The sequence below is a fragment of the Barbus barbus genome (assembly GCF_936440315.1).
Source record: "Barbus barbus genome assembly, chromosome: 44".
Taxonomy (NCBI): Eukaryota; Metazoa; Chordata; class Actinopteri; order Cypriniformes; family Cyprinidae; genus Barbus; species Barbus barbus.
The window spans coordinates 20,132,053-20,155,129 of NC_136722.1; the positions used below are offsets into that span (position 1 = coordinate 20,132,053).

The 23,077-nt window shown below is 36.7% G+C and overlaps 1 pseudogene across 1 annotated transcript in view; it reads left to right on the forward strand.

The window, feature by feature from the left end:
* Nucleotides 1–3,602: 3,602 nt before the first annotated feature.
* Nucleotides 3,603–23,077, forward strand: part of LOC306863142 (dihydropyrimidine dehydrogenase [NADP(+)]-like) — a 184,999-nt pseudogene continuing 165,524 nt past the window's right edge. The window contains exon 1 of the transcript in view: nt 3,603–3,641. The product of the transcript in view is annotated as a dihydropyrimidine dehydrogenase [NADP(+)]-like (transcript). The remainder of the gene's footprint in view (nt 3,642–23,077) is intronic.

Consider the following 23,077-nt stretch of genomic DNA (forward strand, 5'->3'; position numbering starts at 1 on the left):
ACTTTCTAAAGCTAAATGGTTCTAAAACTGAAATTTTATTAATTGGCACTCCATCTAATGTTAATAAGTGCAGTAATTTTAAACTTTCAGTTGACAATATTAAAATATCTCCTTATGCCCAGGTGCATAATTAAGGCATGATTTTTGATGCTCAGCTGACTTTCAATTCTCATTTCAAAAACATAACAAAAGTTGCTTTTTTCCATCTTCGTAACATTGCTCGCATTACACCCTTTCTTTCCAGGCCTGATGCTGAGAGGCTTATTCATGCCTTCATCACATCACGGCTCGATTATTGTAATTCTCTCTTTGGGGGTTTACCAGCAAGTTCTGTTAAGAGATTGCAATATATACAAAACTCAGCTGCGCGAGTTTTGACTTATACATCTGCACGCCATCACATTACCCCAGTGCTCCAGCAACTTCATTGGCTCCCGGTTCAATCACGTATTGATTTTAAAACTCTTGATTTTTAACCTATAAAGCTGTGCATGGGCTGGCTCTAGATTACATCTGTGATTTGGTCACTCTTTATACTCCTTCTCGCTCTCTTCGCTCTGCTGGTTGTCTCTCCTTGTACCAGCCTCGTTGTAAATTAAAAATGTTTTCTTATAACGGGCCTAAGCTATGGACCGCATTACCTGCGTTCATTAGGAATGCTGCTTCCATGGATTGTTTTTAGAAACTTCTTAAGACGCATCTTTTTAGTAAAGCTTTAATTTGTGATTATTTACTGTGATTTTATTTTGATATTATGTAGTTTTGGTTGATTTGTTGTTTTGTTTGTACATGTTGTAGCGCTTTGAGTTTAAGAAAGGCGCATTACAAATAACATTTATTATTATTATTATTATATCTATATGCACACTCACAGTAAATGTTGCCGAGGCCCATTATGAGCCATCTAGATTATCATAACATTATATAACCAAGCAGTCTTTCACGTCATGACCAGAAATGGCCCGAGCAGTGAATAATCATCAGTATAATATTGAGATCTGCTCTCAAGTGCCGATGGCTGTGAGGAAATAGCGGCCTCTATCTCCAGAATGACAGGCATTATGGGTTTAGACAAGTTTATCTAGCAAGATCACCCATATTTGATTTTTCAGCTAAAAAAAAAAAAAAAACGGTTCTGTGATGTGATTATGTTTATTCGTAATTTGATATTTTAGTTATACTGTCCACTAATAGCTTTAGGTCAAAAACTATGTTGCTGTGAGTGATGAGACATCCCTTCACAAAGACAAATGACCATTGCTGTGGTCAATTACATTTTACACAGAAATGGATTTCATTGGCTGTAAAAGTTAAATAAAATTGGCAGAAGTGTAATTAGATTGGAAAATATCTCCTTTAAGGGCTTAATGTAATTACAAAGAGTAAAAAAATATGTTTGTTTTTTTATTTGTTTTTGCCTTGGAAATGTAACTAAGGCTGAGTATTATTAGAAATCAGGGCAGATTAGGATTTGTTTTTTAGGCTCAGATGAATTCTTCTAGGTTTAACTGGATATTTCATCCAAAAATTTTATTTCTTTTATCATTCACCCACCCTCCCATAAATACAAACTGATATGAGTGTGTTTCTTCCGTTGAGCACAAAGTAATTTGCTGACGGTGGCCACTGACTTCCATAGTATGGAAAAAAACCACAATGGAAGTCAATGGCTACCGTCAACTGTTTGGTTATCAACATTCTTCTAAATATCGTCTTTTGTGTTCAACAGAAGAAAGAAACTCATACACATTTGGAACAGTGGATGATGGCCGAATTAATTTTTTTCGGGTGACCTATCCCTTTAAGCACCATTCCTCAAGTAGCCTACTATACACTTTTATGTATTGGTGGGCAGCTGTTTATGGTTGAGGCAACAATCCTGACCTGATTTATAACCAAGGCAAGAAATACAAAAAAATAACAACAACAAACATGGCAGTCCTGTTTAAAATGCCAAGTCACTCTGGACTTGCAGTTAACTGTCTCACTGCTGCAGTATCGACCGCAATATCTGCGCTGCTTTTCAGAGCCACAGTCACAAATTCTAATTATTTGCCAATAAACACACATATTGTCAAGATAAAAGCCTAGAGAACAAAAGATGACTGAAATGATCAATATAAACAATCTTTGTAAAGACATTCATTTTTTAACACAATTTCAAGCAGCATCTCAAATCGGTGATGCTACTTCACCTTAAAGCAGCCTAGAGACTTATAGGTTATATTAGTGTTTTGGTAAATATACACAGCCTTTAAAAGATCACTGTAATGAGCCATATAACAAGATGATCAAATGCTTTGAAATACATACATATCAAACATGACACAATATTCAGTGAGTCCTCTCTCTGCAAACATTGAGTCACTGTACAAATGGAGGTTAACATCCTCTGCTGCTTGCATTACAAAGAACTGGATCACCACTGAAACACTATCGGACTTGCAGACGCTTCTGTCACAAGGTGATCAATACAAGATGTGTGTTTTGTATTAGATCTAACAAACCCTGCTGTTAGGGATCATCTGCATTTTTTTCGGGCTGAAGGGAAAATACATTTGTGTCAGTGCAATAAACACATGTAGTTTATATACATGCATAATTACTGTGGGAACTTGGGAATGCAGATGCTTGTAATTTTATCAGCTGATGATAACATTAAAGGTAATTTCATGGGAAACAGTTTTGCAGGGGTTTCATTCTGCAAATAATTGTATAGCTACTGTATGTTTATGTGATGACAATGTTTCTCATTTCATAATGCATACTTTTTACATACTATTTTTTTTAAAAATACAAGCATTCAGCATTTATCTATTATAAATATAGCCCGTATCATGGAAAACATTTACAAGTTAACAAGTTTAGCTTGTGATTTTTTGTAAGCAGTGTATATTTTGAATATACCTATAAAGAAATACAGTTATAATTAGCAGGAATTGCCTGGATCATTAAACACGGGGCTACACAGTTCTGTTTTCTATTTATCTTTATATTTAACGAATAAAAGGTAATGCAGCACATACTTACCTAGAAAGCCCATAGCAACAGGCCAACAAGCTTTCAAAACAGCTTGCAACAAAATACCTTATCAAGGACCAATGTAAAAAAAATAATAGTAGTAGTTGTAATAATAATAATATTAATTATATATATATATATATATATATATATATATATATATATATATATATATATATATGCCAATAAAATTTTCAAGACTGGGATAAATTATCATTGTGTTTACATTTAACCCCATCCTGACTTCACCAAGCACTCGCGTCCTCACGCGCTGCGCAGAAAGTTAGCGTCAAACAAACTTTATCTATCGTCTGAAAGACCCTCCACAGGTGCCCACCAGCCCCTCAAGGAGCTCTCTAGACATCTATGCGGTTGCTTTAACTGTCAATTCGATGTCGCAGTGGACGATTTCAGCCATTCTGACTATATACGCGAAAGGATCCAGTAGTTTCTCAAGAAAGACGACGAGTAAACTCTGGAAGTAAACCTGTACGGCTCGAAAGCGGGACTATCATCGGAATACAAACACTTTTATTGCTCTGGCTTCATTTCATCTTCATTCGTTTTGATTTGGAGGAAACATGGCACGAATGCTGAGCAAGGAGCTGCCGGATATCGAGGTATAAACACTGTTTCATAACATAAATGAACCGTATTGTTATATTGCCAGTCTGATGTGCGAATCTGTGATACTAATCATTAATGCAGTAACTTACTTGTGAAAGAAGACTTATTTCTTAATGTGAAACCGTCGCATTTTCATTTGAAAATCCTCAACTTTTTATCCAACCTTATTAATGTCCAGAAGTTCCCTTTAAAAGTAACAGCAGTCATGTGTTTACATTGTTGTTTTTCGTGGAAGTATCACAGTTCAGGCAGTAGTTAGGTGTTTCAGCTCAAAGTTTCTTCACAAGGCGGTTATTTTGTATTCTGATACCAGTCTTTCGTGACAATACATTTAGTACAGTTTTAATCCACAACTGACTCTTTTGCAGTGGTCAGTTAACCCTTTATGCAACATTTCTGCTGTGCACAGTGTGTGTTTGTGTGTGGCCGTGTTGAAGTACCAGAGAGTAGTGCATAATGTGCAGTATATACTCTGCATACTTTAAAAAAAAAAATGTGTATGTGGGCCAGTGCATAGTATTTAGTAGTAGTTTTTAGTCCATTGTTTTAGTGGTTTGTCAATTTACAGTAACTGTTGTGATGTTGTTTTTTTAATGGTTGATAAAATGTAGCATGTTGGATTATGGCAACATGCTACATTTCCTATTCCCTATTGATTCCAGTGAAAATTCACAATACGAAAGCAAAAACTAATATGCTATTGGACACACACATTAAAATAATTAATTTTTTATAAAATAATTACAGTGTAGCCCTCATGTATTTCTCAATGAAGTAAACTTTGCTGAATGTTTTTCATGTAAATATTGAAGTAAACACTCAGAAACAAAGAATTGACATAACAACAGTGAGTTTTTCCCTCTTTTTTATTGTTAATATATTTGTTTGTTTAATATTAATCAGGTCTATTTGGCCACATTTGAACTTGAAGTCTACCCAAAAGTTAAAATTTTCTGAAAATGTACTCGGGTCATCCAAGATGTAGATTAGTTTGTTTTTCATCAGAACAGATTTGGAGAAATTTAGCAATACATCTCTCTCACCAGTGGATCCTCTGCAGTGAATGGGTGCCGTCAGAGTTCAAACAGCTGACAGAAACGTTACAATAATCCACATGAATCCAGTTAATCAATTAATATCTTGTGAAGTGAAAAGTTTTTTTTTTTTTCTAGAAACAAATTCATCATTAAGACATTTTAACTTTAAAACCACTGCATTCAGCTAAATATTCAGAAGCACAGTTGGAGTCCTCTATACATAATTTTGCTAAATATTACAAGTGAAAACAGTTCTAAACAAATCTATGCATTGGATTTTGATGTGAGAGGACAAGAGGGGATAACCTATTTTGCTTAAGGAAGTCTTATTATGGATTATGGACTGGTATTTTGTCCAGAAGTGATAACTTTAAACTAGTTAAAATACTGTAATGATGAATTTGTTTCTCACAAACACAATACATTAAAAGAGTCATCTGGATTATTTGTGGATTATTGTGATTTTTTTATCAGCTGTTTGAACTCTCATTCTGACGGCACCCATTCACTGCAGAGGAATGGCATTCTGTGCATACAGACGTTTTACTTACTGTACGCAGTATACATACTGCAAAAATAATGAGAGTAGCATGCTAGTGTGCTGTTTTGAACATATTCTCTGTGGGTGTGAGGATACTGGTTGTTAAGATCAGGAAAGTGTTCCTGGAATGCTGCCATAACAAATTCTGTTCCACTAGTTGAATACAAATGATGTGTGTTGCAGAAAAGTGTTGAAGCACAATGGAATTGTTGGCAGTCATTTCAGTGGTGTATACACAGGATTTCTTTTAAAAACATTTTGAAGTGTTTTAATGATATATGCATGCCTTAAGGGTTGTGCTATAGACAGCTTCTGCATTCATTTGGAATACAGCTCTCATTGTTGTAAAGAGTATTGCGATCCAAACAAGCAGTGCGTGAACACACTGGAAATAATGGCATGTCCAGATAATCCAATTTCCCAGTTATTATACGGTTAGTTAGGTCTGAGTTGCAGACTGCAATGCTGTAATGCGTCTCAAAACCATGTGGTTAATAAGCTGTTCTGCTTACCATGTGAGAATCACATGTCAGTTTATACCATTAACTAACTCAGGAGTGTAAGAAAGTGCAGCTATCCCTGTATTTCACTGTTACCTGTTCTAGCTCTGTGGCCTATGCTAAAAGTTCAGTCAGATTCTAATGGTTTTCTACTGACGTTTAGTCATTGTGACTGGCCAATTTTAACTTTATCCTTTGTCTTTCCTTCATCGAGTTGCAATAACGTGTCTGACAATGAATTGTGACAGAGCTAGCAAATTAGATTTTATAGAAAAGTCCCAAAAGCTTCACAAAAAGATATATTCCGAGTGCCATCTGCCAAGTGATAAAATTTATCAGCAGCCAAACATTGGTTCTTACATTTAGATTTAAGATTTGAGGCAACGGTTGAGCTTGAACATGACTTGATTAAACATTTTAGAAACTTTTAAACCATATCAAATAAATGCTAACACTTCCAATTGGAATATGACGTAGACTTGTTCCTATTACATTGCAAGTGCTTGAACTGTTATAAACTCTTTAAAGCATTCTCTAATTGTCTAATGTTTAGTACATACATTTTATTCAGTGTGGTGACCACCAGAGATGTAGATTTAGTGCTTTAATGGATAATTTGTGATGTTTTCATTAACATTTCGTTGAATGTACAGCATTTCTAAAGAAATTTTAATTGACTGTTAACATAATTTCAATATTTGAAGCCACAGCTTTAAAGATTAAAGGAAATGCAGGGCATTTTGTGAAACATCTTGTGAAAATCGCTATAAAAATAATTTTGAACTGAATTTAATTTCTTAATACATTTATTTTAAAACCGAATTTTAATATCATTTGACATTTCCATTAAACAAAAAGATGAACATTTGTTTTGTAGGTGCTTTTTCCAGATTCAACAATGCAGCAGTAACATGTTTTAAAATTCTTTGTAAAGCTGTGTAACTGGGAGTAAACACGTTAAGTTTATGCTTATCTTCTTTTCTAGCGCTCTAGGTTGTTCAACATGTGCATGTGTTTAGGCAAACCAATCAGATATCTGGCAGCATGTTGTTCTCACTCTACAGGTAAAAACCCTCTTTGGTGTCAAAGTCAGAGATTTCAGCATATGCTTGCTGTGTTTAAGGGTGCGTACGGTTTAGCATCCTAATGCTGGGGGTCCTGAAATTATTATTTTTTTTTTAGATGTAGAATATTTGAACAAAGTACCTCCTGAGATTTTAAGTTAATATTTAAATAATTTAACAACACATTCGCATTTTCACAATTCTGTCATATCGGTTAACTGTGCGTTCACACCGCCGCCGGTGAGAGCGTCAACATTTGCTGTGGTTGCTCTGCCAACAACGCTGTAGAAAGATTCGTTGATGCTCTGACAATCGAACGCTTGGTCTTGTATTTAAAGGAGCCGCAAAGGAAACAAGCACGTTCTTGTGCAGACTGACCACAGGTAGGGTATAAGTTAACCTCATTAAATATTTTAAATGTGAATGTAAGAAACTGATCGATGGAAAGAACTTAACAATTATAGTTACATGTTTGCTAACGAAATAAACCAATAAAAGTCATTTGTGTGGTGTGTTTTTTTGTGTTCATGGTTAAGTGCTAGTCTAATTTCAACATGCAGTTTATAGGAGACGTTTACTAGCCTTGGTTTTTAATTAACATTAATTTGTGAGCAGCCTACATTACAAACTGTCCTGGTTGAGGTGTAGCCTAAATGCAGTTGGTCAAATCGTTGTTTTGAGAAAATGAATTGCATTCCCACTGGTCCGAACCAGCTGAAACGAACCAAAATGCAGTTACGTGACAACATCCGCTTCACTTGTTGGCTAGATGTGTCTTTGAACGCATTCCCTAAACTGCTTTTCGATTGGTCAGAAAGAGCGTGTGGGAAAATTCCAACGGTGCTCCCGGAAGTAAACAAAGACAGGAGTAAAATGCAGCAGACAGCACACTGCTATTTTGAGGCTCCGCACCTCCTCACAACCCCAAGTTTGTCCGCGACCTGCCATGTTAAACTGCAAACTGTCAACACACACTTCCTCATCCTATAATGCACAGCGCAGCTGACTACGGCAGCTGGTTTAGTTCAAAAATGCGCAGTTCTTTTTGCAGTTGGGTCTGTTTGAGGTCGGATCGCGTTCTCACCACAAACGAACCGCTCCAGGGTTCCTTTGAAAGCGTACCGAGGTACGCTTGTTTGGTCCTCTTTCGGTGTGCACCCGAGTGTGATTGCTGCTTTCTCACCTGCCCAAACGAACCGCACCAAGAGGGAAAACGAACTCTAGTGCGATTCAACCGAACTAAATGAGGCAGGTGAGAAAGCACCCTAAGTTACAATACAAATATTCTTAAATTCTTCACTTTCAACACATCAACTTCTCAAGCTTTTGTTTAGGTGGGCGGAATATTGGTGAAATGCTGTAAACTTCTGTCCACCAAATCTCTACCCTAGTGCATACTCGCCTCTTCTTCATAACTGCATGCTGTTGTCTTTTTTGTATCAGTCTTTGAATAGGATTTCATAGTATGTAGTAGATGGCACTGCAGACATTTATAATTCTATACTTGTTAATGACAAAAGTAAAAGTAAAGTATAATTTAAAAAAGCATAGGCGTCATTTACTTTTGCCATGGCCGATTTGCTCCCCGCCATTTTCTGAAATGGCCTCTGGCAAGGATGTATCTAATATAGAGGATATATCTCCAATTGTTGAGTAGGAGTTTTCTTTTCATTGATGTGCTCCACAGCAATGAGTGATGATCTTATATTTTGTTTTGAAGTTTAATGTTTTACTGAGTTGTTGTAGCAGAAAGGGATAGAACTAGATTTAATATGGGTATATAGTAAAACCGTTTCTTTGAATGGCTGAATTTACAGAATTTAAAGGGATAGTTCACCAAAAATTTTAATTCTCACCCTCAAGTTGTTCCAAACCTGTATGCATTTCCATCTTCTGTTGAACACAAAATAAATAAGGAAAATACAATCGAACTCTATGGCTATCAACAACTGTTTGGTACCAATATTATTCAGTCTTCAACAGAAGAAAGTAAGTCCTACAGGTTTGGAACAACATGAGAGTGAGTGACATTTTTGGGTGAACTGTCCATTTACGGTCCATTTTAATAGCACCCAATTATGGATACATCATCATTTAAAGGGTATTTGGCATTGTCCCTTGCGTCTGCAGTCAGGTTGATTGTAGACATAATGGTGTTGGTTACGCTACGCAAGGTGGAACATATTTAGCACTTGCTCTCGTCATGAAACTCGTTGCATGTTAATATGAGTAAAGATGGCTGCGTTTCCATGCCGGGCGACACTAATGCAACCTTTATGGAGAGCAGAGTAGAGTAAGTCAAGCCCTTCATTAGCATCTTTATTCAGGCCGTAATGACAACACTGACGTGACCTTCGGCTCTTCGCTGCACTTAAGACTGGGACTAAATGACTCCTGTCTGCCATTGAAAATGGCTTTATAAATCTCATAATAATTGCCATCTCTGGAGCAATTAAATCCTCCATTTTTCTGCAGTTCTGTCAGATGTCTTATTTTAATATCCATCCGCACTTCTGAAAGCGCTAAATGTGGGGCCCTTTTGTGCGTACATGTAGATTAATTAAAATCCTCCTGGACTGCTATTAGAGTTCATTAAAAAACCCACAGCAATACAGCATTTAAACAAAGAGGTATGACTGCGCTGGCAGACCTCTGCGACTCTCCCGGCCCGCGCTCTCATCAGACGTCTGGAACGCTGACAGGGGATTGCTCCAAAATAAAATGCAAATGAAATTTTATGGAAATAGTTGGTCACTCGCTTGCATGTTATTGCAAATCACTGAGGCTGCAAGCACTCTGCTTTTTAACCCTTAAGACTGTAGCTGCAAACCATCTCGCATCTCCCTCGCTCTGTTTACCCCCTGCACGATGTAGATGGAAATTTTGCATCAGGAATGGATGTTGGATGTTTTGAGTACAATTTGTGCTGGTTTACCACGCAGAGGCTTCAACTGCATCCCTGCTGTTTGAGGTGAGGTCGCCTACAGACAGACTGATTATTTTATCGCCTAATACGTGTGCAACTGGTATTTGCACCATTTATCAAAGCGTATCACAAACTGAAATCCTGTTACAAGTCCGTGGCATTAACAAATAAATGCATGCCTCAAAGCGACTTTGATTCCACTCTGCTGTGTGTCTTATTTTGATTGCCGTCTCTGTTTCAGATGCAGGCAGGCCTGCGCGTGGCATCTTGTTTGGTGCAGTGGTGGATCAGTAATTGCACCTCTGCCAGGGTTGGGTCGGACTGCTCTTGTAATCAATCAGTACAGCAGAGATGGTACAGAGGGGTTTGTCACAGAGCCACCGTCCCTTGAATGCAAGCAGAGAAGCTTGTGCAAAGCCAGCACATACCTGGCCGCAAGATTTATCCCACCTCCCCCACTTCCTCCGATCCCCCAGGGGGGGCCTTTCGCTTTCACCTGATCACATGCGACCCCTCTGTCTGCTGCAATCTCTGTCTGCAAACTCAATCCCCCTCAGTGGAGTTCATTGCCCAGGCTTCCTCAGGCCAGTCGGCTCGTTTACACACCCAAGAAGCATGTGGCATACTGAACCTTTTTTTTTTCCTTTTCCCAATCCCCCCCCTCTCTCTCTCTGTTTCTTCTCCACTGAGAGCAGATAAAGCCTCGGTCATCAAGCCCAGATTCTTTACAGTTCATTTCCCTTCTGTTTCTCTGCTAATTGTTTTTCGAGCCTCAACATGGCCAGGGACCATTTCAAATGCTGCATAATGAGGCTCTGGCGCATATTGGCCATTACCGAATTAAATCGCCTCGCAGGAGGAGTGGCCAGACATGCTCGATACTGCACCGTGAGTGGCTGGGGATGTTGATTGACAGGCTGAGGGGAGGGTTTTAGGCCGGTCTAGCTGGCACAGAGAGAGGGAGAGTAAACGATTCATACACTGCTGACTGGCACCTTCAGACGCCCTCTGCAGGACGGATATGAGACAAACAAAAAGCACAGATTGCCTTAAAGGAATAGTTCACCTAAAGATAAGAGTTCTGTCATCATTTACTCACTCTGTATGACTTTTTTCTTTTGTGGGATGCAATTTAGAGCATGATGTTGAAGCCGCACTTTTCCATACAATTGAAGCGGATGGTGTCCCTAACTGTCAGGCAAGAAATTTAGTGAATAGCGGCTTAAATTTTAATTTGTTCCAGAAGACTTCCAGAAGACTATGAATATGATATGGTGCTTTTTTTCTTCCTTTTTTGAGATTGACAGCCCCTTGTCACGATCCACTTTTGCTGTATACTGAAAAAAAATTGATTAATTGGTTAATTTAACAAACCGTTACAAAGATATATTAAGTAACACAATGAAGTAAAGGTGACATTTTAGAACATCTGAAATAGTATTGTCTTGTAAATCATACAATAATATTTACTTTGAAAACTTTGAAAAATAACTTTTTTAAAGTGTACATAAAAAAATTCACTCAAGAATTTCATAAATAATGACAAAGAATTTGCAAGTAACACATTGAAACATGAAATGTTGAAGTAGAAAGACTGAAATCATGTTTTTGTTTTAATTACAACTTTAAAAAATATATATTTTTTGCTGACTAGAAGAAAGCAGCTCAGACATTATGCTAAATATCTGCTTTTGTATTGCACAGAAGAAACAAAGTCATCCAGATCTGGAAAGCCATGAGGGTGTGTACATGATTAAATATGTTAACTTTAGAGTGAACTACCTCTGTAACCACTTAATTGCCTTGTAGGTGAGATATAGCGAGGAAAGAGGACATTTGATTATGTTTGTATCATCCATTTGGTCAAATTTTACTATCTGTATTTTGTTCAGTCTCATATTTCCCTTGCTGTCCACCCACATTTCCCAGCAAGAAAATTGTACAACCTTCAATGCCTCGGCAATAGGTAAGGTTTGAGTGATCTGTATGTATTTTTTGTTTTATTCTCAGTGGAGAAAATCAGACAAGCCTTCGCTTTCACTGCCTGACTCCAAAATCATTTCATTGTACTCTGAAGTTGCTGACTTATAATCCATATGACCATTTTTTATGAATTGTTTTGAAAGATTCAAGGTTAGGAAAGCTCCTCTGGCGTAGACATGCATAACATGAAGGCTTGAACATTTAAAAAATGAGCTAAACGACTCACAAGCCCCTTTATTTAATGAAATGGACCCAATCTTTTTTCGATTAATTGATAAAAGTAATATCATGCATGAAGAATGACAGCTGTTTTTAAGTTTCAGTGCTTATATCAATATTGTGCTCAGTAAATCTGAATGTAATGACAGTAAACAAATTAGTTTATGAAAAAATATGTTTAAAAAGTAATTTTTGGGAAACTGTCATTGGCGCTATTTTTTTAAATGTTGAAAACCACATTTATTTCATTTATCTCTCCATTTGAAAACATTAATGCTAAACTTTTAAAGAAATTATTAGTGCTGTCAAATGATTAATCGCGATTAATTGCATCCAAAATATTTTTTTTTACATAATATATGTATGTGTACTGTTTATTTATGTATATATAAATACACACACATACAGTATATATTTTGAAAATATTTACATATACATATACATTTATATTTTATATTAGATATAAATATATTTAGTATATAAACATAAAATATTTCTTAAATATATACATATGTGTTTGTATTTATATAATAAATATACACCATACACACTCATATATTATTAATTTTTAATTTATTTTGTATGCGATTAATCGTTTGACATTAAGTATATATTTTTAATCAATTTAGTGCCATTTGTAATCACTTAATCATTTAAAAACATAAATTTTGATGAAATATTTTCTCTATCAAAATTTGCTTTGTGCCATGTTTTGCATTGTACTACATTTATTTATTTATTTTTTAATTTTACTATATTATTAGATGTTAAATGATCAGCGCAAAACTATCTACAGTAGTTAGAATTAATTTAATAATTTTGATTTATCAAACAAATTGGCTAGTTTTGCTATGAAAACAATTGAGATTTTTTGCATTACACACAGTAAACAAAGTTGAATCAAATAATGTGATAGTTCAGTAGCCTGTATCAGTAGTACGCTAAGGAGACATAAATGGCTCCATTTCCAGAGAATCTGTCTCTCTGTCAGAGATATTTGATTATTTTCAGGTTTTCAAGTGGACTAAATATTTGGTGCCGTTAAAGTACGCCAGCCCAGATGAAAATTTGATGTGTTTTGCGTATCTGTGTCTCATATACTATTCTGAAGCTTGTAGGAGAGCAAATTATATTCAGAGCCTGTGTTTGATACTGCTGATCTTTATTTCGCTAACGGTAGATCAATATGTGGAAATTCCCCTATTGATCTGAGCCAAAGACAGAACAGGGTGGCAGCTTGCTAGCTGATGTCTAGTTATTCTCCACTTTTTTTTAGCTTTAAATTGTTTCCTGTTCAAGGGGATCAAGGTGTTAAAGAGTTAAATTTTAGCTGCATGTTCGCAACGTGTACGCTAAGAACAGAAGTGCCTCATGCATACTAAGGCAGTGGAAGTTCTCTGGTGTGCAGCAAGAGGACGGTGAATGTAATTTATTGCACAATATGGTGCTGTTATTGATTAGACAGCAAAAGGGCAGTACCAGCTGCTCTGCTAATAGCCATATAAATGTTTCAAGCATGTGTCACCACCTTAAAACCAGCCCTGGGAGAAAAAAAAAAATTGCAGGGTGCTGCTCTTTGGACATGTACCCAGCCAAATTGTAGATGGGTCTGTTACTATTCTATCAGTGTATTTAAGGAATAGTTCACACAAAAATGAAAATGGTATAATCTGTAATTTACCTTCATGTCATTTTAAACCTGTAGACTTGCTTCTGTTCCATGGAACACAAAATGAGAAGTTTATAAGAACGTTATTGATTTTTTTAGAGATAGATTTTCAGTGAATAACAACTTAAATTTCTATTTTAAATAAATTCAGTTCTTTTGAAACGTTTTTTATTTTATTTTATTTTTTATCAAGGAATCTTTTTATTTTATTTTATAAAAAAAATATATATATTTTTAATTTTACTTTTTTGTCTTTTATTTTTGTTATATAAAAATTTATAAAAATATTTTGTTAAAGAAAAACAATCTGTGGCACAAAGATATAGTACAAATAAATATTTAGTAATGTATTTTACTAATATTAATTTGTTATGTGCAATAGAGCAACAAATTCCAAGTTAATGATTTAAACTTTGCTTTATGCAAATTATTTGTTTACGCATGCGGGTTGTTTAAACGTAATGCCGGTATATTCTAGGGCTGTGTACTGGTAAGAATCTGGCGATACGATACAGAGGTTGCGATTATGATATATTGCGATACTGTAAGCAAGGCGATAAATTGAGATATTTCTTATTTTAGGAATAGGATTTTTTTTAGGAAAGCTGTCATTAAGAGCACACCACCCTATGCAAACCTTAGCAATAAATAAATAAAAAAATAAAAAAAAATAGTTTAACCAGAACACACTGAGATCTGCATTTGCAATAATCAGTCCGTGTAACATTCAACGTTATTGAACCACTTTTTGTGCAGTACAAGTCAAGGGGAAAAAATGAAAGTGCTTGCAGGATTCTTATATACAATGTATTTTATAAAAAGACCATATATTAAACCCTGCTTTAAAGGTTCACAGTTTAAATTTACAATTGTAATATACAATGTCATAACATTTTGATCTGAACAAAAAATTACATCTGCTTAGTATCAATGAAAATAAAGTGATTGCAGGATTCCTAAAGAAAACAAAACAATTGTAAAACAATAAAATAAATACAGATATTGAACATTCTCAGAACCTTTCAACTTGGATTTCACAGGTTTTTCAGTTTGTATTTATGTTCCGCGTGGAATCGCTAAGACGCGAGCACCGCCCCAATTGTACAAAATGCCCCCAACATGAGAGAAAGCTGCAGCTGTGCGGCGACCCTACCACCCGCCGCGCCCCGCGCGAAGGCTCTTCACATGGGACACGGCAAGTGGCGGAATGCACCGCGATGATGGCGCTTGCGTGCAGACGTTACCACAAAAGCCCAAATGATGCTACACTTCAGCTTTGTACACCGAAACGAGAGCTGGAACAATTATTTCATCCTCCAATACTGGCAGCGAACTATATTAATGCTAAAATTAGTGGTGTGCCCTAATACTAGTATTTCCTGTCACTGTTTAGGTTCAGAGATGAAGACTGCTCTCTAGCTCTCTAGTGGTCAGGATATGAAACAACTGCCATGAATCCTGTATGATTTTTTGTATTTTTTTTTTAAATATCGATATTCCGTTTTTGAGAATCGATACAGTATCGCCAAACAAAATATCGCAATACTCACAGGTATCGATATTTTCTTACATCCCTAGTATATTCACTTATAGTTTGCTCCATGGGCACTTTGGTGCAGAATTCAGCCCGGGCTTGAGCCCCACATTAATTAGCACTTGCAGCTGAGTTTGATTTGCCATTTCCCGTTGTCCATCATAGGGACTCCCCTATCTGATTTTCTCTGAGGGGCTGCAGTTTGCCTGATGTGGCTGGGCAGTGCTGGTTATTGATCTTCCATCTGTTTGGGCTGCGTGATCAGTGGAGAGTGATTAAAAACAGCCGCAGCGGCTCCCCCGTGGAACCGTCTAAGACATGCAGATGGGTCCGGTGCGGAAAGGGCTGTCAGTGCTACTGTACTCACATCTTCGCACTGCTGCGGCCCTCTCTGACCGCAAAGGTCACGCATCCAACGGGGAATGTGCCGTTTTTTTGTTTTAAATATTGTTTGATAACACACTTAGCCCCTGTTTGGCTTCGGCTCCTCAAGGACTGCTGAATAACTGCAAAAATCCATGCCTGACTCAGACTGTCTGTGGCTCTGGCATTTATCAGCTGCGCTGTGGCGAGCGTTTTGTCTGGGGAGCGAGAAGCCTCCTGGATGTTTGTGCGAGCGAACGCCCAGTGCTTAGCTTGTACAGTATTTGTGTTTATACTCTAAATCTGAATGTTGTTTTCCTTCTGAGCCCTAAAGATGCGTCTGCTCTCTTGTGGAACTATGTTTTAAGATGCAAATGCTGCCCCGCAGTATGTATAGTAGTATTGATTGGAAGGTATGTATGCATATTTCATTTTCATGCTTGTCGATCTCATTGGTGTCTTGACATCACAGAGCAGAAGTTTGGTGAAAGATGGAAAACCTTTAAAGGGATAGTTCACTTAGTCAATTTTATGGAGTTCCAAAATCATATGATTTTCTTTCTTAGGTGGAGCATAAAAGAAGTTTAGCAGAATGTTAAAGCTGCTGCTTTGAGGACCTGATCTTATAGGAATGTTTTCAGACTGCTATATAGTGCTCTGTCTGTTCTAAGATCAGTGAACTTGTTTGGTATGAATGGTGCTTAGACTGTAGTATTAAGTACAGAAGATGTAGCAGAAGCAGAACAGGTAGCTTCTTCTCTTTCTTCTTCCAAACATGCTGTAGTTGAGGCAGAGTAAACATCTGTCAGGCATCATTAGCTTTTGCTTTTGCCCAGTTTCAGCATACATCTGTTTCTCTTGTACATTTTCCACTTGAGGAGAGAGGGTCAATATCAAGCTGTAAACGTGAATCTAGTCGCAAAATTGCATTTTTACTTGCTTTAGTTTAATGTTCCTGAACAAATTTTAAAAGACGTGAATACATATAGCAACACTGTTATTTTATTTAATTTTTAATTTTATTTATTTTTTAAATTAAAAACACATTATGTGCTAAACCACCACCATTTAAAATAATATTGTTCATATATTATTATTTTCTTTTCCTTTCTTTTCTTTTTTATTATTATTTTATTTTATATTTTATTTTATTTAAATTTTTATTCGTAAATACCACCACTATTGAAAGTAATATTGTTCATATATGAAGAGTTTATTTTGAAAAAAATTAACTGAGTGCCGTGCATTATTCTCCACATACACTCACCTAAAGGATTATTAGGAACACCTGTTCAATTTCTCATTAATGCAATTATCTAATCAACCAATCACATGGCAGTTGCTTCAATGCATTTAGGGGTGTGGTCCTGGTCAAGACAATCTCCTGAACTCCAAACTGAATGTCAGAATGGGAAAGAAAGGTGATTTAAGCAATTTTGAGCGTGGCATGGTTGTTGGTGCCAGACGGGCCGGTCTGAGTATTTCACAATCTACTCAGTTACTGGGATTTTCATGCACAACCATTTCTAGGGTTTACAAAGAATGGTGTGAAAAGGGAAAAACATCCAGTATGTGGCAGTCCTGTGGGCGAAAATGCCTTGTTGATGTTAGAGGTCAGAGGAGAATGGACCGACTGATTCAAGCTGATAGAAGAGCAACTTTGACTGAAATAACCACTCGTTACAACCGAGGTATGCAACAAAGCATTTGTGAAGCCACAACACGCACAACCTTGAGGCGGATGGGCTACAACAGCAGAAGACCCCACCGGGTACCACTCATCTCCACTACAAATAGGAAAAAGAGGCTACAATTTGCACGAGCTCACCAAAATTGGACGCTTGAAGACTGGAAAAATGTTGCCTGGTCTGATGAGTCTCGATTTCTGTTGAGACATTCAGATGGTAGAGTAAGAATTTGGCGTAAACAGAATGAGAACATGGATCCATCATGTCTTGTTACCACTGTGCAGGCTGGTGGTGGTGGTGTAATGGTGTGGGGGATGTTTTCTTGGCACACTTTAGGCCCCTTAGTGCCAATTGGGCATCGTTTAAATGCCACGGCCTACCTGAGCATTTTTTCTGACCATGTCCATCCCTTTATGACTACCATGTACCCATCCTCTGATGGCTACTTCCAGCAGGATAATGCACCATGTCACAAAGCTCGAATCATTTCAAATTGGTTTCTTGAACATGACAATGAGTTCACTGTACTAAAATGGCCCCCACAGTCACCAGATCTCAACCCAATAGAGCATCTTTGGGATGTGGTGGAACGGGAGCTTTGTGCCCTGGATGTGCATCCCACAAATCTCCATCAACTGCAAGATGCTATCCTATCAATATGGGCCAACATTTCTAAAGAATGCTTTCAGCACCTTGTTGAATCAATGCCACGTAGAATTAAGGCAGTTCTGAAGGCGAAAGGGGGTCAAACACAGTATTAGTATGGTGTTCCTAATAATCCTTTAGGTGAGTGTATAGCGCTATCTGAACCCTAAACACGTTTTGTTAAAAAAGCCGGTATTGTCCACGTTCAAGGCATAGCGAGTTCACATTTTCACAGAACTTTTCACGGAACCTTGCAAAAGCAGCACGTTACAATGGTGAGAGAAAAGCTGCTCTGTGTATTGCGTGTAATCACAACCATACACTCTTTGATCACAACAACATTTGTCAGACATCTACATTGTCATCTGAGGAGATTATAAAGATAAAACAAGTTTTTTTGTTTAACTCTGAAACATGAAATTTGGAGTTATCTGCTTTTTCTATAAAACAAACTTTTAAAATATAAAAAAATATAAAAACATACTTTAAATTAACTTTAATTTTGTAAGTAAGTTATTATTACTCAATCAAAACAACCCAACTACAGTTGAGTTATCTGTTTTTGCAAATAAACTCTTCATATGGACTTTTACATAATTTTCTATATCTATTTTAAATAAATTCAGTTCTTTTTTTTCCAAGGAATCTTTTTTTATTTTATTAAATATAATATAATATAATTTTACTAAATACTAAAAATAGGGATAAAAATATTATTTGATCATTTAGTTTTTTTAATTATAATTCTGTTATTGTTTTTTAATTTAGTCTTGTCTTATTTTATTTAGTCTCATTTAATTTTTTGTCTAGTAATTTTATTTTGTTTTGATTTAAAAATATAAAATAAATATAAATAATGACTGGCTAAAAAGTAAATTTAGGCTATAAAAAGTTTTTAAAACTCAACGGTCAATTATTGCATGTAATAGCATTGCCATAATAAATTACATTGACCTATTATGCAGATGTTCTTAAATATACTTTTCTAATGTCACTGTTTACACTCTTCTAATAGCTGTTTGTTTTTTGACCGCCTCTGGTTGATCTAATCACTGGAGTTGTTTTGTGCAGAGAACGTTTCTTAATTAATAAAGCATAGACTTTCCTGTGTCCTGTCCTCCCATTGGGCAGCAGATGCTAATTGTGTTTGAACATTTATAATCTTTCAGACCACCTCAAACAAACGGCGTGCTTCTATCGCAGGCCTTGCAACAACTCCTGCTTTTGAACCTGGCGTATGCGCCACAGGACGAACATGGAGGACAAACTGGAGTAGTTAGAAATGTGGAGGTTAGTTTTTTTTGCGTCACTGCTGCCCCGGGCTGATTACAGTCCCCGAATCCCGTAAGGATTTCTCCTCCGATGAACAACCTTGTTATTAGCTCCCGGTTTACCTACAGGCTTGGCCCCAAAGAACATATTAGCTTTTCTTCTGCACTATATGAAAATGGATAAGTAATGTTGTCCATAACACACTATAAAACCCGAAGACGTGGATTTTTATTGTTTCGGCCTGTATCTCACACTGTGCTTTAACTACATTTTATTAGGTGTGAAATTAAAATATTAATAGGCTGATGTCTGGCTTTAGGAAGAGCGGGACGTTTGTAGAGGCGCTAGAGTCGGGCGCCGCGAGAGAGAGGCGGGTTACCCAACGTCTGCGGGCCCTTTTAACATCTCATACCTCTGTATGAAATAGACTTTCATCTTGCCTACTGTGAAAATATTAAAAGACGAAGCTTCATGTGTTGTCACATTGCCTGCGGGACACTAATTGAGGTTGGTCGCCGATGTTGGGAAAGGTTGAAGAGAGAAAGAAAAAGATCTCAAAGTGACTAAGGAACTTGAAAAAGAGAATGTTGCTTTGTGGTGCCTTCAAAACAATTAAACGGGAAACATTTAAGGAAATGACATCATCAATGGGGCCTTAAAACTCTGTAAGATCCACCCATCCGGCCCAAAGAAGGTTTCCGATGGTGGATGAAGGTTTCCTGCGTGTTCGGTCTTTCCGGTGTGCAAAGTTCTTCAATTTAAGTTAAACTCTAATCTGACTCCATTTTATCATTTAATCTGACTCCATGTTAGCTTGAAATACAAATTGATTGCTTGTCCATTTCTAATTTATTATTCTGATATTCTAGTTAACTCTTGACTTTATATTTACTCGTTCATTCGGTTGCTCATGTCTTTAACAAGGATGCAACGTAATCTACTAGAGTCAATAATTACAGAGTAAAACAGAATAAGGTCAAATGTAACAATTTATTATCAGTCAGGTAAATACTGTATGTATTATGTCAATTCCACAGCAATTCAAAGAGATCAAATCATATCAATACAAAACATCCAATTCTCAAAGATAATTCTACGAGTAAAGGATGCATACCTGACTTTATAGAAATACATAGTGTGAGCATTGAGACCCACACTACGGGCTTCTGGCTACAGAAATCGCCCCGATCCTTTTGCTACATTCTCCTTAAGTACCTCAAACCAAGACCGGAACTAACAATTGTAATTTGCAATTTAATCAAGTCGAGTTAGCACCTTTTGGGACAGAAGGTAATTTGCATGAAAACCACTGGGAACTGACCCACCCTCTACAGTATGCAAAATATCTCTGAACTCTTACGATCTGTATTACCTTTTAGTTTACTTCTTATAAGAATGAGACCATTGTACCAGTCGCCCTGAGACAATTCAAATGATACCAAACATGACTGTAAATAACACTTGCATTAATATAGAATATTACATTCTTCTATTGACCATTCTGAGTGAGCTGGGTGAAGGGAAAGAAAGGGGATGAAAAGGAACTGATGCATATTTCAGAGAGTCATTTTCACGCATTTTCTCTCAGTGGGATGTGGAGACAGATGTCTGTATGTTAATGCACTGTGTGTGTGTTGTCCATCTCAGAAGTTCAAAGTGTCTGAGGTTCTGTAATCCTTACAACTCAAAAAGGAATAAAAGCACATTATGTGCTTTACCAACAATGTTTAAAATAATTTTGTTCATATATAGACTTTTACAAATGTTTTCTATTTCTGTTTTAAACAAATTCAGTTCTTTTGAGCCTTCTTTCATAAAAGAATCCTGAAAAAAAGTACCGTATCCATAAATATTAAGCAGCACAGCTTTTTTACATTGATAATATTAAGAAATATTAAGAAAATGATCATATTATAATAATTTCTGAAGAATCATGTGACACTGAAGACTGGAGTAATGCCTGCTGAAGATTCAATAAATTGCATTTTAAAATAAATGAAAATAGGAAAATCAAAAACAGGGCAACAGGTAGAAAACAAACGGTACTCAAACATAGAGCAGAGAAAACAATACTGATGCAAACAAGGGCTAACAGAACATGGTATATATATATATTATATATATATATATATATATATATATATATATATATATATATATATATATATATATAACTATATATATAGTTATATATATATATATAACTATATATATAGTTCTTCCCAACCACGTTCCTCAAATCTCTCCTTTGTCTGACAAACTCATTTCAGGTCTTGGAGTCTAATGAGCTGATGATCTGAATCAGGTGTGTTTGATTAAGGAGACATGGAAAACGTGTAGGCTGTGTCCAAATTCAGGGTCTGCATCCTCCTTAGGATCCTTCCTACCCGGATGAAGGAGGAGGGATCCTCCGACGTCCGCAAAACCCGGAAGTCGATGTTTGTGAATTTGGACAGCCTACCCTTCTTTCAGTTCCCTCCCTTACCCGTTGCTCATATCCTGTCGCCTAGCAACCGTGACAGCGCCAAGCAAGAAGCGGGAAAATGGACAAACAAAGAGTTATTCTCCTCATTTTAATTCTTTTGGAAGAAATAAAGCAATTAAATAAATTAAATACTTTCTTTGCTCGTTGTCGGAGAGTTTTTTATATCAGACTACAAGACAGTCACATCCAGGTAAGCCATTATAGCCTATTTTTATTTGTTTTTAAGTATTCTACTAATTTCTCCTACAAATTCATTGAGCCGAAGCATAAACTTTAGCTTGTTTTGTCAGAGAAACTCCTCTCCCACTCCGCTACCGCTCGCTTTGTCCGCCATTACGCTCTGCCGAAAAGAATTATGGGATAGGTAGGACGGGAAAGGATCCACCACACCCATCCTTCCAATTCGGGGAAAAGGAGGATGTATTTGTGGGCCGCATTTGAAGGATCCTACGAATTTGGACAGCCTTCGTCGCGGCGCTGTGACGTAACATCCTTCAAATGAGTACTCCGAAGGATGCAGACCCTGAATTTGGACACAGCCGTAGTGTTGGGGGGGCCTCCATGATTGTGGTTGGGAACCAATGATATAGGGGAACTAATAAGACTGACACACAGCTGAAAACAATGAAAACTAATAGACAGAGCAAAGATGGCTGTGACATAATATTTCACTGTTTTTACTAGGGCTGAACGATTTTGGAAAATAATCTAATTGCAATTTATTGTGATATTAGATAGATTAAACATACATTTTCCGTTCTGTATGCTAGTCCTATATGTTATGATGAAATTAGGTGATGCATGAATTGATATGAATGCCATTTTTATTTAACAACTACAATCACATTAGTGTACTGATTTGTTGAACTTCCATCCTTGTAAGCATGTAATAATTAAAGCACTGACAAATAAGCCTGGTGTAAACATCATTAATATGAAAGTCAGTAACAAATCACACAAACTAAAGTAGATTGCAGAAATATAAAAACAAATCTGTTGCTTTACCACTCTCAGTATTTAGGTAATTCAAAGTCACTGTAATAAACATAAATGTAAACATGTGGATTGCACTTTTTAAAAACTGTCTGTTAACTTTAGACAGATTTCCATGTGCAGTTTTGAAGTACGTTCATATATACACTTTCAAATATTTCTGCATGTAGCGTGCCACGGTTACCAGTTTTTCACAATAAAACCCGCCCAATTGCTACTCAAAACTAGCCCAATCACGTTTCGAGGGGGTCCACTGGTAAAAATCACATTTCGGGGGGTAAAATACAAGTTTTTTGGTGGGGTTCCCCTGTTAAGATTCGCATTTCAGGGGCTAAATATCACGTTTTATTGGAGGCAAACTGCGGACTTGGCAACACTATAAGTGTGCCAACTTGATGCTTCCTCTGAAGACTGCTTAGATGTGTTCGACTTGAAGCAGTCCTGCTAGACCGATCGGTGTGTGTCATCAAAGTACTGCGAGAGCTATAAGAGAGCGGACGTCTCCTTATG